This window comes from Schistocerca americana, chromosome 4, assembly GCF_021461395.2.
Source record: "Schistocerca americana isolate TAMUIC-IGC-003095 chromosome 4, iqSchAmer2.1, whole genome shotgun sequence".
NCBI classification, from domain to species: domain Eukaryota; kingdom Metazoa; phylum Arthropoda; class Insecta; order Orthoptera; family Acrididae; genus Schistocerca; species Schistocerca americana.
The window spans coordinates 236,338,657-236,356,404 of record NC_060122.1 but is presented as its reverse complement, the minus strand read 5'-3'; positions in this window follow the sequence as shown (position 1 = coordinate 236,356,404).

Below are 17,748 nucleotides of genomic sequence, written 5' to 3'. Positions count from 1 at the left end.
AGCCTCGTGTCCATAGCTATTCTTATGGCCCTACATAAAAAATCATGTCTGTCTGCTTACGAACTATGTATCCTGCCATGTTTGGACGGAGCACTTTCAGTTAACTCACCATCAGTAGTTCAAGTACACAGTGGACACGTTGAAGATAGACGAATGAGTAATGTAAATAAGTCTCGCCATTTAGGATACAATGGTTCGAATGGGTGCAGTGGTAAGTGAATTTGTTAGGATTTATATGGTAAACCGCTGAACGTCGACTGACATTAATAACTAGAAAAATAAAAGATTCCGGACATGTGTTTTTATGAACATCTTACCTTCTTTGGGTTAAGGAACGTGACCGTAAATCTGTAAAAGTATTCTTGAAACCAAGAGTGGTTTGCAAAGTCTCGTAAATTTTAAGGAAGGAATGGATATTTTTGTTGCGCCTTGATGGGTGGTAGGTTCAAATGGCTCTGAGCACTATGGGACTTCACATCTGAGGTCATCAGTCCCCTAGAACTTAGAACTACTTAAAACTAACTAACCCAAGGACATCACACACATCCATGCCAGAGGCAGGATTCGAATCTGCGACCGTACCTGTCGCGCGGTTGCAGACTAAAGCGCCTAGAACCGCTCGGCCACCACGGCCGGCTTGATGGTTGGAAAGCTTGATGGGCTACAGAATTTCAACAACGTACATCCTACAGGTTATTGTCAAAAACTGTCAGAACTGGTTAATATGGGTACTGCGATTTAAAATGGAGAAAAATCAAATTTTGTCCTGCTATTAAACACATTCATTCGAAAGGTTTGACTGCCGCAGAAATCAAAAGGGAATGGTATGAAACTGGACTCGCATTCGGGAGGACGACGGTTCAATCCCGTCTCCGGCCATCCTGATTTAGGTGTCCCGTGATTTCCCTAAATCGCTTCAGGCAAATGCCGGGATGGTTCCTTTGAAAGGGCACGGCCGATTTCCTTCCCCATCCTTCCCTCGCCCGAGCTTGCGCTCCGTCTCTAATCACCTCGTTGTCGACGGGACGTTAAAAAAAAGCACTAAACTCTAATGGTATGAAGTTCGTCACTGAAGACCATTAGCTTTTTGATTAATGAGTTTAAACGTGGTTGGCCAAGCACCGAAGACGAAGCACACTCCTGCCGTTCTTTTGAGGATACCACACAGGAAATCATGGACAAAATTCGTGTGACTGCTGCGACTGTAGGCATCTCTACTGAGCGAGTGCGTGATACCCTGGCATGGTGAATTAACTACGAAGAAGCCGTGTGCGAGGTTGGTGGCACAACATTTCAGCGCGTCTGTCGATGTTCAATCGCAATCCGCAAATTGGTTTTCGCCGATTTGTGACTGTTCATGAAACGTGGATCCGTCATCCACACCAGAGCCAAAGCTGCCGTCAAAGCGAGGGCAAAGTCGTTGAAAGTGCATCAAAGGAGGCCAAGACCCTTTTGTCAGCCGGTAAGCTGATGACAACTGTTTTTCGGGATTACCAATTAATAATCCTCATAAATTACTAAGAAAGAGGCAGAATGAAAACGGTAGCCTATTATACAGCACTTGAATCGTTTGAAGCTTGCGTTCGCTGATAAAAGACCAAGGTTGGCTCGCAGAGAAAGTGATCTTTCACCAGGATATGGCACCATCCCTCACAGCAGCGGTAACAATGGTGAAAACCTGTGCTTCGAATTGGTTCCTCATCGACCCTGTTCACCAGACATAGCACCAAGTGACTTCTTCCGGCTCCTTAACTTGAAACCCTTATTTGCGAGGAAGAAATTTTATCAGATGAAATAGAGATAGTTGCAGATAACCAATATTCTGCGGAGTTCAAAAGAACCAATTTATCCGTTATCGTTCTCTGGACTAATTGTATATCGCTCAAAGAAGACAATGTCGAGAAGTAAGGTGGGTTCTTTAAAAAACAAATATTTTTTCTTGCTTGTTTACTAGACTTATTAAACCACGGTAATATACATTTTGTCTCGGCGGATTTTGAGATCTGAGCGAATAATCATCTTTTCGACCTAAACATAATATGAATGGTGGGCTCCACGTGGCTCCTAAGTCGTGCAGCTACCGTAAACCATAAAATTACTGGTTGCTGCCCATTTGCTAATTCTGACCATAAAAGTCTTACCTCACGAGTGGAATACGTATCCAACCTGGATATTGTAAATATGTATCGGAATTAATATTATTAAAATTTGAGTTTAAAGATGACAATCAGGGTGCAGTATTTGCAATATCACTTCATATTTTAGAACATCTCGAATCTTTTCAAGGAGAGAAGTGAACCAGTGATTTTCAATTTGTGGATACAGGCGGATCTTAGACGGTGTGACAGCTGTGCAATGATTTTCCACCTCTCAATTAACTTTGTCACCGACGCTGAATGATATCCAGTCCAGAAAGCAGTGGATTATATGAGACGTGAAAGAAGCAAGAAATATCTTATCCCGCTGAACTATCCATAATTGTTTAAGGAATACATTTTTCAGTGAACACGAGATAAAAGATTTCTCTCTTCCTTAAAGGAATTGCCTGTCCGCCACGACATTGCGGTAATATATGAAGCGACGTGTGGTTGTGGCGAAGTACGAGTCTAATAGGTGATTTCGTGATGATATTACAAACTTTCAGAGATGGTAGAAAAGGGCAACTATTTGAATTTAAAATGAAGGACCCTGGCCCAGAAACGACCGATTCGGAAGTTATATGCGAAAATCGTAGTATCTGTCACAGAGGACCTCTTCTACGGCAACATCTTTGCTGCCCATATTTTGGAAGGTGCTAGTATGGACCAAAACAAGAAAAAAATATCATCTAAAAATGGGCTCGAAGTTGCAAACCGTAAGAGCTATCATCGCTCGTTCATCTTTGCTAACGTGAAACACCTCTCTTCTAATGAGGAAGTACTGGTATCTTTTGCTTGTAGGGTATGCATTTTAAAGCCCATCTTTCCTAGAAAATTTTTTCTGTATTCTGTCTGTGCTACCTCTGAATATGGAAAGGAAGAGCTGCACCGCCAGAAATATCAGAGCGATTCCTGCTTATAACTTTCGACTCATTTGTTTCCGAGCTAGAGTCCCTTATCTCAGCTTGATACATTTACCATTTTGCATGATCCCTGAAAGTCTGCAGCTTCATCACACAATCTGTATATCAGTGAAACTGGAACGACCGTAATAAGTCCCATAGTGCTCAGAGCCACTTTTTTGGAACGACGCGTTAAAGAGCGCAAACGTCGTAAACGTTTAAGACAGTCGGTAAAATCTTTGGAAACGGTGCACCAAGAAGAAGCGACCAGATTTTCGATTTTAATAACGTACGCATGCTAAGAACGAAAGTACTATTTATGGAAGGAAAGTCCGTGAAGCAGTCTAAATATTGAAGAATGAGTAAAAACTTTAATGCAGATGGCGGATAAAGGCTTACTTTTTCGTCGCTGCCCGCTATCATGGAAGTAAAGACCCAGCCACGGCGAGAGAGGGACATAAACAGGTACCAGGAAACAACCAAAGTGGTACAACAACAATAATATTTATGATTTCCCCTCCCTGCCAGTGTCTGCTTTCTGTATTTATCCAATGACTACGGTCCACCAATAAGAGACGGGACATTTTTACCCAGTATCTGTACTTCTACGAAAAAAACACCGGAGACATAGCATTTGTAAACGAACGCGACACTGTCTTTCTATAATGTTCAGACATCAAGGAACACCAGTGGATTTCTTAAGAGGATCTCAGCAGGCGGATCGAAACGTTGAGCTTTCAAGAAGTGTGAAGCGGAATATGAAGCATTCTAACAATTCAGAAAATTTTGTGATCAATTTCTACTCATAAAAAGCTTTTACGTAGATGACAAAATTGTCTAAAACATCCAGAAAACCACCTACCAACTTTTAGCAACTGAGAAGATAGCAGAATCCTGAACGCACCCAGTTAGATGGAAATTTGGTGGGACAGAATAGTTTATATAGCACAAAAGAAGGCTTTCGGGGACTCGACCGCGACACGATGTGGCGTTTCCTGAAAACTCAAAAGCTTTTGAGCCGTTGGATGAACTGAGGAATAGATCAAACTGTGAGTACACCAGGGGCCAACAACATCTACTTTCGAAGAAGAGACTGTGTTTTTCATAGATATCTGTCCAATTGGTCACACTTCATTAACACATGGATACCTTCTGGGACGTGGGGACCCCAGGTGTGAGGTACTTACTCCTGTACAGCGTGATTCTCCAGTTGGTTATAGATAATACATTCAAGGAAGAGCGGTTACTAGCTTTAAGCTGTATTTGTTGGTTGGTTGGATGGTTGTTTTGGGGAAGGAGACCAGCCAGCGAGGTCATCGGTCTCATCGGATTAGGGAAGGACGTGGAAGGAAGTCGGCCGTGCCCTTTGAAAGGAACCATCCTGGCATTTGCCTGGAGCTATTTAGCGAAATCACGGAAAACCTAAATCAGGATGACCGGACGCGGGATTGAACCGCCGTCCTCCCGAATGCGAGTGCAGTGTCTAACCATTGCGCCACATCGCTTGGTTAAAGCTGTATTTGAACGTTACTCTAAGTAACAGTGGGTCGAGTGTAGTACGCTTTTACACACTTGTGTCGCGATCGAAATTCTTCCTAAAATACTGGGCTACTGTTCATCTGTTTTCAGGCCGCTGTATTACTTCCACAATTATGACGGATGTATGAATAGCTCTGTAAACTCACCAAGTTGGCAGTTTGCAGCCTGCAAATGTTCTAAGAGTGCCGTTGTCGTCAAAAGACATATTTTAAAGTGGCAGTGCTTTCATACCTTATGTATCAACACCCTTTCAGTTGTCCTCAAAACAGCACTGAAGGTTTCCCTGACCCCTTCCAGTATGGGTATGTAAACAAGGTCCTAAGGTGTACTGCGAAAGGAAGAAGTCAAGAATCGTTAGGTCAGGTGACCTGAAGGGGCGAAGTAGGAGGGGCGAGAGGAAGGGGTGACGGGTGAAAGTTTTAAGGAACAGCGCCACACCTTCGTCACTACACCCTTTGCAGCGATGCCGCTGTTCGTCGTTTAGGTAGCGTCGAATATTGGGGCTCCAATGAGGGGACGCCACATCTTGCGGGATATGAAATTCTCACAATCAGGAATCAGTTGTGGAAGTAAACACAACAGTAATTCTGTGACATTACACAGCAAAACTTTACATTCGTGAAATCTTGTTCATGCGCCAAAATTTCATGAGGATGTTCAGTGCCCCACTTTTCATACTGCGATGACTAATCTTTTGGAGATAAAGGCTGAATATCAGTACGGAGACAGGACGGTTCTCGACAGTTGCTTCCTACTTTCTGATACAAAATAGGAGGCGCCGGCTGTAGTCGTCAGATTTTAATCGATGCACGAGTGGCAATTGTATGGTTTGATACATAACCGCCAACACAAAGAAATTAATATCTTGCGCGGACCGTTGAATGTTTTGGACCGAGTACGAAAGTTTTTCTTACCATTTCCACGGTTTCATCCGGCACATATGGTCGACAGATTTGCAGACAAAACATCTGTCTATACCAATGCATTATGCTCTGTTTACATGGCGGTTATTTTCCATAAATCCTTCTGAAAGCACGCTGGACAGGTAGGCGCCTCGATAGTAAAAAGTACAAAACTGTTTTCTTGCATTGACGCCATTTTGTCAAGCACTGCAGTCGCAACAGCAAATGATGGGCACAATGAAAACACCATAGATTTATGGTTCCAGTCATGCGTCAATCTTATTTGTACATGTAATACGTTTTAATATACAGAGTAATAATGAATTATTTGTAGTAACACTGTATTAGAAAGGGTCGGAAGCATAACCAACCACAAAATGTGAATATCTAATGTTTCACTCTTGTGTTCATGTAGAATCTTACTATGGTTTCGTACCCTAATTGATAAAAACGGAACCGTAACAAGATCATTTTGTTGTCCGTTAGTCTGTCTGTCTGTTATTCCGACTGTGCAAAACTCTCTTTCTCAGGAATGTGTTGACGTATCAAGTTGAAATTTATGTTCCATACTAAGATCTAGAGTCCCCTGTCGGTGTACAAAACTGAAGTTTCTAAGTCAATTCATTCCAAAGATACAGCAAATTATATCACGTACTTTGAAAGTCGCAGGCTCACTAATCAAAGCTTATAGTATACTTCCCCTGCGCCTAGAAGTATGAAAATTAACATAAAGGAAGGTTTCACAGTACAACATTTTTTATTTATCAGGCTGACTCTCCGTCCGTCCGTCCGTCTATTAAAACCCGGTTATCTCAGGAAGGAGTAGAAATATTAAGTAGGAAGTTACATCACATACTAAGATCTTTGGTTCCTTGGCGGTGTAGTGAGCGTTAGCTTTTAAGTCAGTTTAAACAGAGGACATACTGTAGCCATTTACCTCACATATTTGGACTCTCGCAAATTCAGTGATCAAAACATGTTGGTCTAGAATAATGAAATTGGGAAAGAAGCGAGGTCTCATAGTGAAAGTAAGGAAAAAATTGGAAATTGTCTGTTTCTAATCATATCATACGAAAAAAAAATATTGTTTGGCGTTTGTTATCTAACGTCTGTCTGTGCGTCCGTCTATTAGGCCCCCTTTTGCTCACGAATGGGTTGACGCATCAACTTGAAATTTATGTGACATGACAAAGACCCCTTGGCGATATAATAATCGTCAGCTTCTAAATCAATGCTATCAAAAGATACGCCCATTTATGTCACGTATTTTGATACTTGCAAACCTGAAGGTGCGTCCTGTTGGCAAGAAACCAGGTTTCACAGTAAACCAAACGAAATTAACATGAACCTGTTAATTTGTAATTATACCACACGGATAAATATTTCCTTTGTCATTTGCTAATCGACTTCAGACTTCAAATCAAAACATTTTCCAAAGCTCAGAATCCCTGCGACCGATATTTTGCCAGTATAATTATCGACAATGGGCAAAAATTGTCTAGATTCTCCATTCTCGCGATGGGTTAACTGTTTATTTACGTAATTTAAGTTTTTACGGATCACTAAATGCGCTGGTCCTACTCGCACTGGGCCAATTTTCACTTGTTATTCTAGAATATTTTATAGACGTTGTATAATTCAAATTTGAGACGTGTGTGTATATCTGTGTGTACGTGCGTGTGTGTGTGTGTGTGTGTGTGTGTGTGTGTGTGTGTGTGTGTGTGTGTGAGAGAGAGAGAGAGAGAGAGAGAGAGAGAGAGAGAGAGAGATAGAGAGAACAATAGTGCACAGAGATCTATGACATTTATGTTCAGAGAACCACAAGCATGATTGCATCTTAATTTTATTGTTTCAAACAAATATGTTACTTGTTTATCTCAACTCTTCCAGTTTCTTTACAGTGTCGACAGCAATAACCTTGATATTGAGCAATGCGAACACAACTAAACGACAATGGCTACAACACATGTGCAAAGTCTTTTGCAAAATGTGAAGTCCTTTAAAAACTAACGTTTTTCTCAACGTGATAATTCTGTTGCCAAAGCGAGTTACTTTTGGTTTTATTACCAGAAATTATGAGAAACAATGTTTGGTTTTTCTAACAAACAAGTTAATCCTGGCTGACGGCGCTTTTATATAGAAAAGCGTATGTTTCGGGAGCAGCAGTGAACTTTACGTACCTTCGTCAAGTATTTTAAAATATCAATAAAAAACAGTAAATTTCGTAATGAGTCTATCTTATAAACATTACTGTAATTTACTAAGGACGGGGAAGGTAGAATGCATATTTCCTGGTGTTAATGGCGCTGCTCCATCACACCTCCAAACCTCCGTTTACTACTGGATGTCTACCCTTGTTGACGATGCTATTTTCCTGGGTGATATTTTTGGGGCAGACATCGCCGTCCTCTTAAGTGAGTGGTCTAATTTGAGAACTGAGTGGAGTTTCCTGGAGGCCCCACTTTTTTCATGAAAATTCAACATTCACATCGGACTTCATCTTTTAAAAGTATGTTCCGTTGGACTTAGAACAAATGACATGTTAATAAACTGAGAACTGGATCCCAAAGAGACTTGTTTTCCATCCATGGAAAATTTAAGAAATTCTAATATAAAATACGTTAGCTATTACACCACCGAAGAAACTAAAATCATGAGGTGTTCATTTTTAGACTCTTCTTAGGAATAAAATAAGATACAGAGCAAATTTGGTAAGGTTCAGATGTTAAGAACATGTCGAAAGCATTACAGTGTGTAACGGGACATATTCGTGTAGCATTATGTTTCCTCAATAGTAGTTTGTCGATACCAGTATTATTTCTTGAATTTTGGGCAGGTCAGTACTATCAGCTGCTTTTCTGAAAACTTTCATGCAATTTTGTACACAGTATGTTATATTTCAAGCTAAAATTTATGAAAAGGCATGACTTTATTTTTTTATGCTACAATCGATGTAGCTCTGAATGTACAGTTAAAATTAATTTTTTTAGAAACATTTGAAATTAGGAATTATTTAGCACACTTTAAATTTCTATTATTAACTACGCAATCTAATACTGTTTACTATGTTTATTTCTGGATTAATTTATGAAATTATAATCGAAATTAATAGAAATACGTTTGTGAAGAAAAACTGTAGACCCTTGGGAATATGGTTATTACCGCAGAGTGAAGTAGTAGTAAATATGTCTCTGATGGTGTGATTGGCCGTATTTTTGTATTTTGGGTTAACGCTGTAACTTCGGCTTTGTTAATGTGAAAATTGAAAAGGTAGTATGACACTCTATAACGTGACCAAATATATTAACGTAACAACAAAAATTCTACAACAACAATCGTAAAATTTATTTCGATCGATTCGACCATGAGGACTTAAAATGTAAGAATTTCAGATTCAAGAACCAAACTCCTAGACAAGGAGAACTGGAGCCAACTGTACACGAAAAGCTGTTTACTAGAAAGTTTATTGCAATCTTCGCTCCTCTCAAATTTTTTTTCTATAAGACTTTGCTTATTGTGGACAATAGCAGGTATTAGGCAGAAGAGGGGGAGATTACAAGTGACAAATGCCTACAGTATCACTGTACGTGAACCAATCTTTTGACCCCAGCGTGTCATAAGGACATCTTTACTTCTTAATTTGTAGTTAACATGTTAGAATCCTACCTTAAAGGGACCGTATGCGTTTACTTGTACTGTACCGTCAGGCAATCGTGCTCTTTATACCTGTAAAATACAGTCTTATGGGTGTGACGGTTGCAAATGAACTTACAATGACAAAACATTGAAGCTTAAAACCCGAATCGTTTTTAGTTTGTTGAAACCGAAAAGTAATTTAACACTTAGAATTGTAGAAGATGTATGTATCGAGCATTGGATTAAGATAGGCCGAAGAAGAATGAGATGAAGAAAAGAAGAATAAGATGAAAATATCGTATTTGATCTGACGATCTGAACTGTGACTATTACAGTGCAACACAGTAAGATGTTGTTCGAAGTGAATAGCGACTTATTTCCATTACCTCAACTGCTTTTTTCATTTCTTCGTTTGTGTTTGTATTGATAACGGCTTAGTACTCGTGCGACACTAGCTAACATCCCTCATAATTTCTGTCTGGGAACGCCTGAATACTTACCCTTAGTTTGTATCTAAACATCGTATTTAACACAAATTTCTGCTGCTCTCGTTTTATGTACCTCTTTCAGACAACAACTGTTTTCATAATATCCCTATGGGATTAAACTGTATCTATTATTTTACATAGATTTCCTGGACCATGTGAATCGAAGCTACTTAGTCATGGAACAAGTAAGTACTATAAGTTACAATGCTGATTAAAAAGGTTATAAACAGAAGTATTCAATAGATAGTGAAACAAAACTTGTAAGAATATGTATCAATAAACTAAGTTTGATGGAGAAACATGCTCAACAGCTGCGAGGAACTCCAAAATTTTCGTCGCATACTCCTCCTATTCTATTTAGAACTTGGATTTGGGCCCTTGGGATTTGTCACTTACGTTTTTCAGTTTTCCTGAAAGTCTATTGAAAATGAAGTGAATAGTGTACACTGTTTCCTACAATACGTAAGGCAGAGTTATCCAAGAGCATATCGTTCATCCGTCCAGTGTTAACAAATGGTGCAGTTTCTTTTTAATTTGTCAGCACTGTCAACATTCAATCCATGATTGAATATATGTACAACAATGGTAAAGTTCCAATCTCGAGACGCCAGAGTGACGACCCTCATGAAGTTCGCGAATTGACACCGCACATCAGTTCGTCCGACCTTTTCTAGGCCGAGAACGTTGTTGGTGGTTGCACAGAGTTGACCAACAATACACCACAATCAGAGGGGGATAATAAAGTGGAAGTTAGCAAAGTAAACAAGCCATCGCGTTTAAGTGCCAAAGACAGTGAAAACCATTCTTGTAGTGAAGACAGCAGCAGCCAGTTTGTGGAAAAGATGTTGTACGCTATAATTCCAATCAAACTTTCCATTTATCCTCAGTCCTAAGAGCTTGAAACCATCGATTGCACTGTCTGACCATATTGTGGTGATAAAGTGTTGCTTCTACAACAGTTGTGTTTCAGAAAATGTATGCAGCGCAGTTGAACTGAAGTGTTAATCTGTTCTCCGAAAACCGTGCTCCGATGGTACTGACTACCCTTTTGGCTACAAAATCCATATCACGTTCTATCTATTTCACGGTAACACTTGTGCCATTTGCAAAGAGAAAATTTTCTAATGTTGATAGAAATGGTTGTGTCAGCTGAGAAAGAACCCTGTGGTGTACCCAGTTTTCGTGACCCCTGTCGGATTCATACCTCTTCCCTGCTCGTTGACACTGGAGAACAAGATTCTGCTTGCTACTTTCCAGCAATAATGCGAGCTATTATTAAACTTTTCTCATAATCCCATAATGTCCCCACTAACGTAGAAGCAATGCACGATCGACACCAAGGAATGCTTTCAAACTACTCTTTGCCTCTGATTGTGCCTCACACTCAATAGTGGAAAATGCCAGTTTTGTGGATCTTGCCTGGAGACAGCTGTGAGGCTGACAGCGAAGTAACTGCACTGGGATGAGCCACTACGTCCCCACATCTTGATGTCTCAAGAACGTTTGAAAACTGTGATGGCATCGAAATTTGGCACTACGTGTCTAAATTACATGTTTCATCCTTTTAAAAGTTGGATTCACTTACGATTATTTGAACCTGTCAGCAAACTGACAATTCCTAAGAGACACAGTACGTAGGTGACTGAATACAGAACTTATAAATGAGGCACTGCTCTCCATAATACTACTTTAAATTCCACATATCAATGAGTCTGTTCTTTAATTGTGTAATAACTGATATAGTTTCATATTTATTTGTTTAATGTAGCTGCATGGATGTAATTGTCTCGTTACATCTTCTGACCAAACTTCTACATATTTGCTGCCACCAATTAAATTTTGATTTTCTTGTCAACTATTGACAAAATGTGCTTATGAAGTATTTTCCCCGGAACTGTTGCGTAATTTAATGTTTCATTCTCACGCGGTGGAGGTGTAGTACAATGACTACCGACATTTTGCCGTAACACTTCTATCACATTTTTTTCTTTCTTTTCCACAGCTAGTAATGCATCCTATTAGCCTGTCTGATGACATTTCGTAGCACTTTGAAGTATTGCATGTGGTGAAATTAGGTTACCGTGCTCGGACTGCCCATCATACTATGATTCAGCTCCAGTTTTCTCCTAATGGCATTCTAACGCCTTTAATTACTCAATTCAGTTGCATATGAGAGGGCGTTCTGGAAAGTAATGCCACAAAGCCTCCGAATTTTTATATGTGCAACTTGTTGAAGCTTTTTAAGTAAAACAAACACTATTGACATTCTACATTTACATTCTTTATGTATGCGTATTTGCGACCCTATGCCCCTAGATTGTTCCGAATTGTAGCGCGCAAGTCAGCTTTGTGCAACGTGACTACATCGGTGCGTGATGAAAAGCGTGCTGTAGTCTAGTTTCTAATTAGAGGAGTTCGTGGAGCACACACTCCTTGAGCGTGGCATGAAAGCCACACAGGAGCGCTGCTACATCTGCTATAAACCGACGCCTTGAACTCACTGTCATCGATCATCGTCCATACAGTCCTGACTTTGTCCCAACAGATTTTCATCTCCTTTCACAACTTACAAAACACTTTTTAGGACTTCACTTCTATAGTGATGAAGATGTGCAAGCTGAGGTAGTGATGTAGCTCTGTCAACAAAAACAAACATTCTATTGTGAAGGTATCAATAAACTGATCTCTCCTTGGGAGAAATGTGTTCGTTGCTAGGTCTACTATATGGGGAAGTAAATACGTAGACACGAAGAGTGGAAGTAGTATGTTAATAACGTCTGCTTCATTTAAAGAGCTATGAGGGATTTCACACAAAAAATAGGACGCTTCGCTTTTCAACGTGCCCTTGTAAATAGAACATAATAGTACATAACTATCTTCATTTTTGTTAATAGGAAACAGCGACCAAAAATGTGGCAAAGGTTCGAAGAAAAGTATTGTATTTGTACTTCAAATTGTCTGTTTCTTAGACATCTTAGCAATATTGCCCTTTGAGATAATCCTTACAATGCGGCATTGAAATCGACTTGTAACCTTACTTTTCTGAGGAACAAAAAACAAGTGCAAATCACGATATTACAGCATCCAATCAACTGAGTGAAAACTCTAAATTTTTAGCCCCCAACAGTGGTATTCATTCCTATCATTGTTAGTATCTGTAAACCACGATCTGTCAGGCCATTCCTAATTTTTTTTCACACTGTGCGATTCAGCTAAAGAAAAGTCTAAGTATTTATTATCTATGATTGTGCTGTTGTTTGCCTGAATTGTTGCTCGAACCTGCACCAGGTTGTAAGATCCAAGTTGGCACTGAAATATTTACAAATTTATATCTCAGTGCAATCTGTTTACCGAAGTTAAAATAGCATGTCGTGAACGGAGGCTCCCTTATAGCAGTGTTGTAAGATAAGTCAGGGATGGGTGCTGCCGCACATTTCGAAAGCATTTTCATCCTTTGAGGTGTGTGAATGTGATATCTTCAATTTACCTGTTGATTCTACGAGGTTCAAATGGTTCAAATGGCTCTGAGCACTATGGTTCAAATAGCTCTGAGCACTATGGGACTTAACATCTGAGGTCATCAGTCCCCTAGAACTTAGAACTACTTAAACCTAACTAACCTAAGGACATCACACACATCCATGCCCGAGGCAGGATTCGAACCTGCGACCGTAGCGGTCACGCGGTTCCAGACTGAAGTGCCTAGAACCGCTCGGCCACATCGGCCGGCTATTCTACGAGGCTGTAATGAATGTGTAAATGATGTGATGCCACAGATGGAGTGATGACAGAAAGGAGAGAGCAGCACGTGTTGCGAGAAACTAGCGTATTGCTGTCGGATAGCACCAATGGGGCCATCGGTATCTACATCCCCATCCAACCGACCGATCAACAACGACAGTGTCACATTCTCACACTACAGAGAGGTTCGGAACCGAATCGAGGACTCTGACGCAAAGTCTGGAGATCACAACACGTCTCCTCCCATTTCTGACAAAACGAAAATGAAAATATCATTCCAACTGGCCAACTCCGAGACTAGCGCCACCGGACAGGCGTGCGTTACAAACCTGTGATACGGACGTTCATATGACATAGACTGATGCCACAGAAACAAAACTTTAAAGTAAACTATAATCCGAAAGTATAACAAGTGGCATTTCTGGTACTGCCTGCATAAGAATTCTGTTATGAATCAGACGAATATATGTCTATTGAACACCAACCTTCTTACGAAACGGTGTAGAATTCTGCGCAATATAATAGAAAATAGTAATCCTCCTAATTGAAATGTAAATATTTCATTAAAGCCTGTTCAGTTGATTAAGTACAAATGCACACGCGGATCATAGTTTCCACGAAGACAAAGATAAATTTGCCTGGTGACCGCAGCCAATCCGCTTTCTACGCATTCGTGAATGTGGTAAAGGGAGCGGCCAGTAACACAGACGAAATATGTCCAACTAAATTACGGGTTTGTTGCATATGGACGTCCGAGAATACCGAAGGCGAAATTAAGCTCTTTCGGTGAAACGTTTTTTGGAAAGAAAAAGAAACCTCTACAGTCATCAAACACGGTAAGCTGTAATTTGATCATGGCCAACATTTAACTCACGTACATCTTTTCGTTTTTATCGGTCAGTGTGTAAAACATATATGTAGACAGGATCATGGCCAGAATATAACTGATAACAACACTGACATTCAGTCGTTCATAAATTGATCATTTTCTTTCAATGAATACTCATTATAATCTCACGACACGGCAAGACTTAGTCCTCCTTGGCGCAAATGGTCGTCTACCAGATGGAGATATAATACCGCGACGTGATATCTCCGTGCCGCGGGGGGAGAACAGCCGTCAGATGTCGCTCGATCTCTGCAGCGCGTTTGTGAGACGCAAAAAAAGAAAACTTTGTGGTTTTATATTAGACGGTTACTACCATAAAATCATGAGAAGGGGGAGGGGGAGGAGTAAGAACCTCGTAAAGAAACCAAGGCTCACTTTTCCTGGGTGATCCCATCATATGAGGGCCAGTGCTACGTTTACAGAGAAGACTTTAACGGTAGTGAAGGCTGAAAGTACCGATCTTGACTCAGATGAACTAGCGGAAGAAGAAAAAACTCCTCACAGTGCGTCGGACTTGGAACAAGCAGCAAAGCAGTCAGCGTCTGTCCACCTGAGAAGCGGTTGGACACATGTTTCACAGACGCACCAAACCTGAGTAGTATCTTTAGGGGACTTGTTCCCCTAACTCAGCAAGCAATCAACAATGGAGATGCACTTTGTAAGATATTTTACTGGGCGCAAGGTAAAAAGGAATCACATCACCACTGCCAGAAACAAGATTTACTGACGAACATCCTTTCGATGCTGAGAGATTAAAGATAGTTAAGAGTAAACCAGAGGAAAAGTTTGTGAGAAACCAACCCCAATATGGAACAAGCTACATTCTAAACAAAAACATGTTGAAATCAATAATGCAATTTAAATCAATTACTGAAAGACTTCCCGCACTATCATTTACACCAAGAAACAAAGTTTGCACTAGTTTCATTATACATGCACCAACAAATGAGACAAACGGAACAGAGAAAGAGCAAACACAAAATTTTTGTCATACTGTATCAAACACCCTAGACCACATTTCATGGAAAACGCAGTACTACCACTTGGAGACTTTAATGCGCAAATTCGAAAAGGACGTCATCACAGATGAATAGCAGGAATATTTCTTGCACGCAAAGGAACCAATGCAAACAGAGGAAGAGCAGCGTAACATAGTACTAAACTGTACATTCTTCAAAAAACTTTCTGGATAACAAACTGTATGGGTATCAACAAACACGATTTGTGGTGAAAAACAACTCGATCAAGTTACTGTAATTAGACATCCTGCAGTGGAGGTACTCAACGTAAAAATTTCCAAGAGCGCCGGTTTAGATCCAGACCACTACCTATCTATCATTATATTAAAGGTCAGACCAATATTTAGAAAAAAGGGACCAATACCAACCCACAAAGATCGACATTCAGAAGTTATTTAGAGAAAAGGAGTACAAAGTGCAGCTGGAGCAATACCTAAATATTGGGAACGATGTCAAAAATACGTTATTGAGTCTGCAGAAGAAACTGTCCCTTTTAAAAAGAAATGGAAACGTACTTGGTTAAATGATGATTGTGATGAGTTAATTAGAAAGAGACAACAATATTAGAGACTGAAACGCAAATAGAAAATGACAAGAGAGGAAAAATTTTATAGAAGCAAGGAAACATGCTTCAAGAGGTATCACGAAGATCAGAGTACTACAGATAAAGATCAAATAATGTCGACTGATACACACTATAAGTAAAACAACAAAAGGAACTGTTATAAGACGTTTAAAAATAATTTTAAAAAGTTGTAACCCATTAAGTTTATAGCTCGTAGATAAAAAAATTAAAAGACTGCATCTAATTACACAGAGAACGGCAGAATACCTACGATCTACTTTAAACAATTACACAACTGCCATGTATTAAAGGAAGAATTTAGCTTTCATAGCGTAATCGAAATACAGCCAGACTCAAAGCTCCTGCAATAGAGGAAATCAAAGAAATCGTAAAACAACTTAAAAATAATAGAGCTTCAGAAGAAGACGAGACAGTTCCTTAATTATGGAAACACTCTACTGACACCAATATTCTGTGTCTAACAGAAATTTGGATAACAAACAGCTTACCATACCAAAGGACATCTGCATTATTTATCAAATACATAAAAAAGACATAAAACTCATCCTAAGAATTATAGAGGGATGTCCTTCTTGTCTATGTTTCTGTTAAAGAGAACTGAAAGGTTACCAGACTCTCGACTGGGAGAGTATCACGCAGGATTTAGGAAGGTAAGGTTTTGTGCAGAGGAAATACTAAGTATAAAGATCACAATAGAAACGAGGAAAGTAAGAAACCCCAAATACATGATAACTTTTGTGGATTTAAAAAAAAATTATGACTCAGTTGACCGAGCGAGGTGGCGCAGTGCTTAGCACACTGGACTCGCATTCGGCAGGACGACGGTTCAACCCCGTCTCTGGCCATCCTGGTTTAGGTTTTCCGTGATTTCCCTAAATCGTTTCAGGCAAATGCCGGGATGGTTCCTTTGAAAGGGCACGGCCAATTTCCTTCCCAATCCTTACCTAACCCGAGCTTCCGCTCCGTCTCTAATGACCTCGTTGTCGACGGGACGTTAAACACTAACCACCACCACCATGACTCAGTTGATAGAAATGCACTGATCAACTACTTAATGGAAACCGGACTCGACAGTGAAAGAACAGAAACAGTCAAAGGAAGTTTAACAAACGCAACATCAAAAATAGAATTTAATGTTGAAACCTTCTGAAATAGAATCAGAAATGAGAGAGGGAGATGGTTTATCACCTTCACTTTACAACTGAATATTAGGGAATGTAGTGAGAGAATGGGAAAAACCCATCAATACCAAGGGTGTTCAACTAAGAAGAAAGCCAAATAAAACACCATAGATTGTCTAGCTTTAGCAAATGACACGGCATTAATTGCTGGTTCACTAGACAGGGCCAAAGGACAAATCACTTAACTACAGAAACAAGAAGACATAATAGGACCGAGAATAAAATTCGAAAAAACACATTTCATGACAGATATTAATGATTCCCCTCCAAATCGTAAAGTATTTAAAACGAACTGTTTTAAATCCAAGGAGAATAGATAATAAGCAAGAAAAAGGGAGATAGCTACAGAAAATTGAGTACATAAATGGGATAGAGCATTCCAAATAACAAAAGAGTACAAAGCAAAACACTTTGTCCTGGAACGCAAAACTAAGACACTATGAAACGATGGTCAGGACTGGAACACTGTATGTTGCAGAAACACTTAAACTAAGAAGATTTGGCGATCTTGAAAAAATGGAAAAAGGTGAAAGAAAAATTCCAAGAAAAATTCTGGGACCTAGAAGGAAGACTAGTGTTCAGTACCATTTAAGATAAAACAGAGAGATCTACTTGAAAATGGGAAAGTTAACTGACGAAATGAGGAAGGAAAAGGCTAGTTTTTGGCCACATATACCGAATGGAAATAACAGACTAGCCAAGCTGATCTTCAAAATGGTTCAAATGG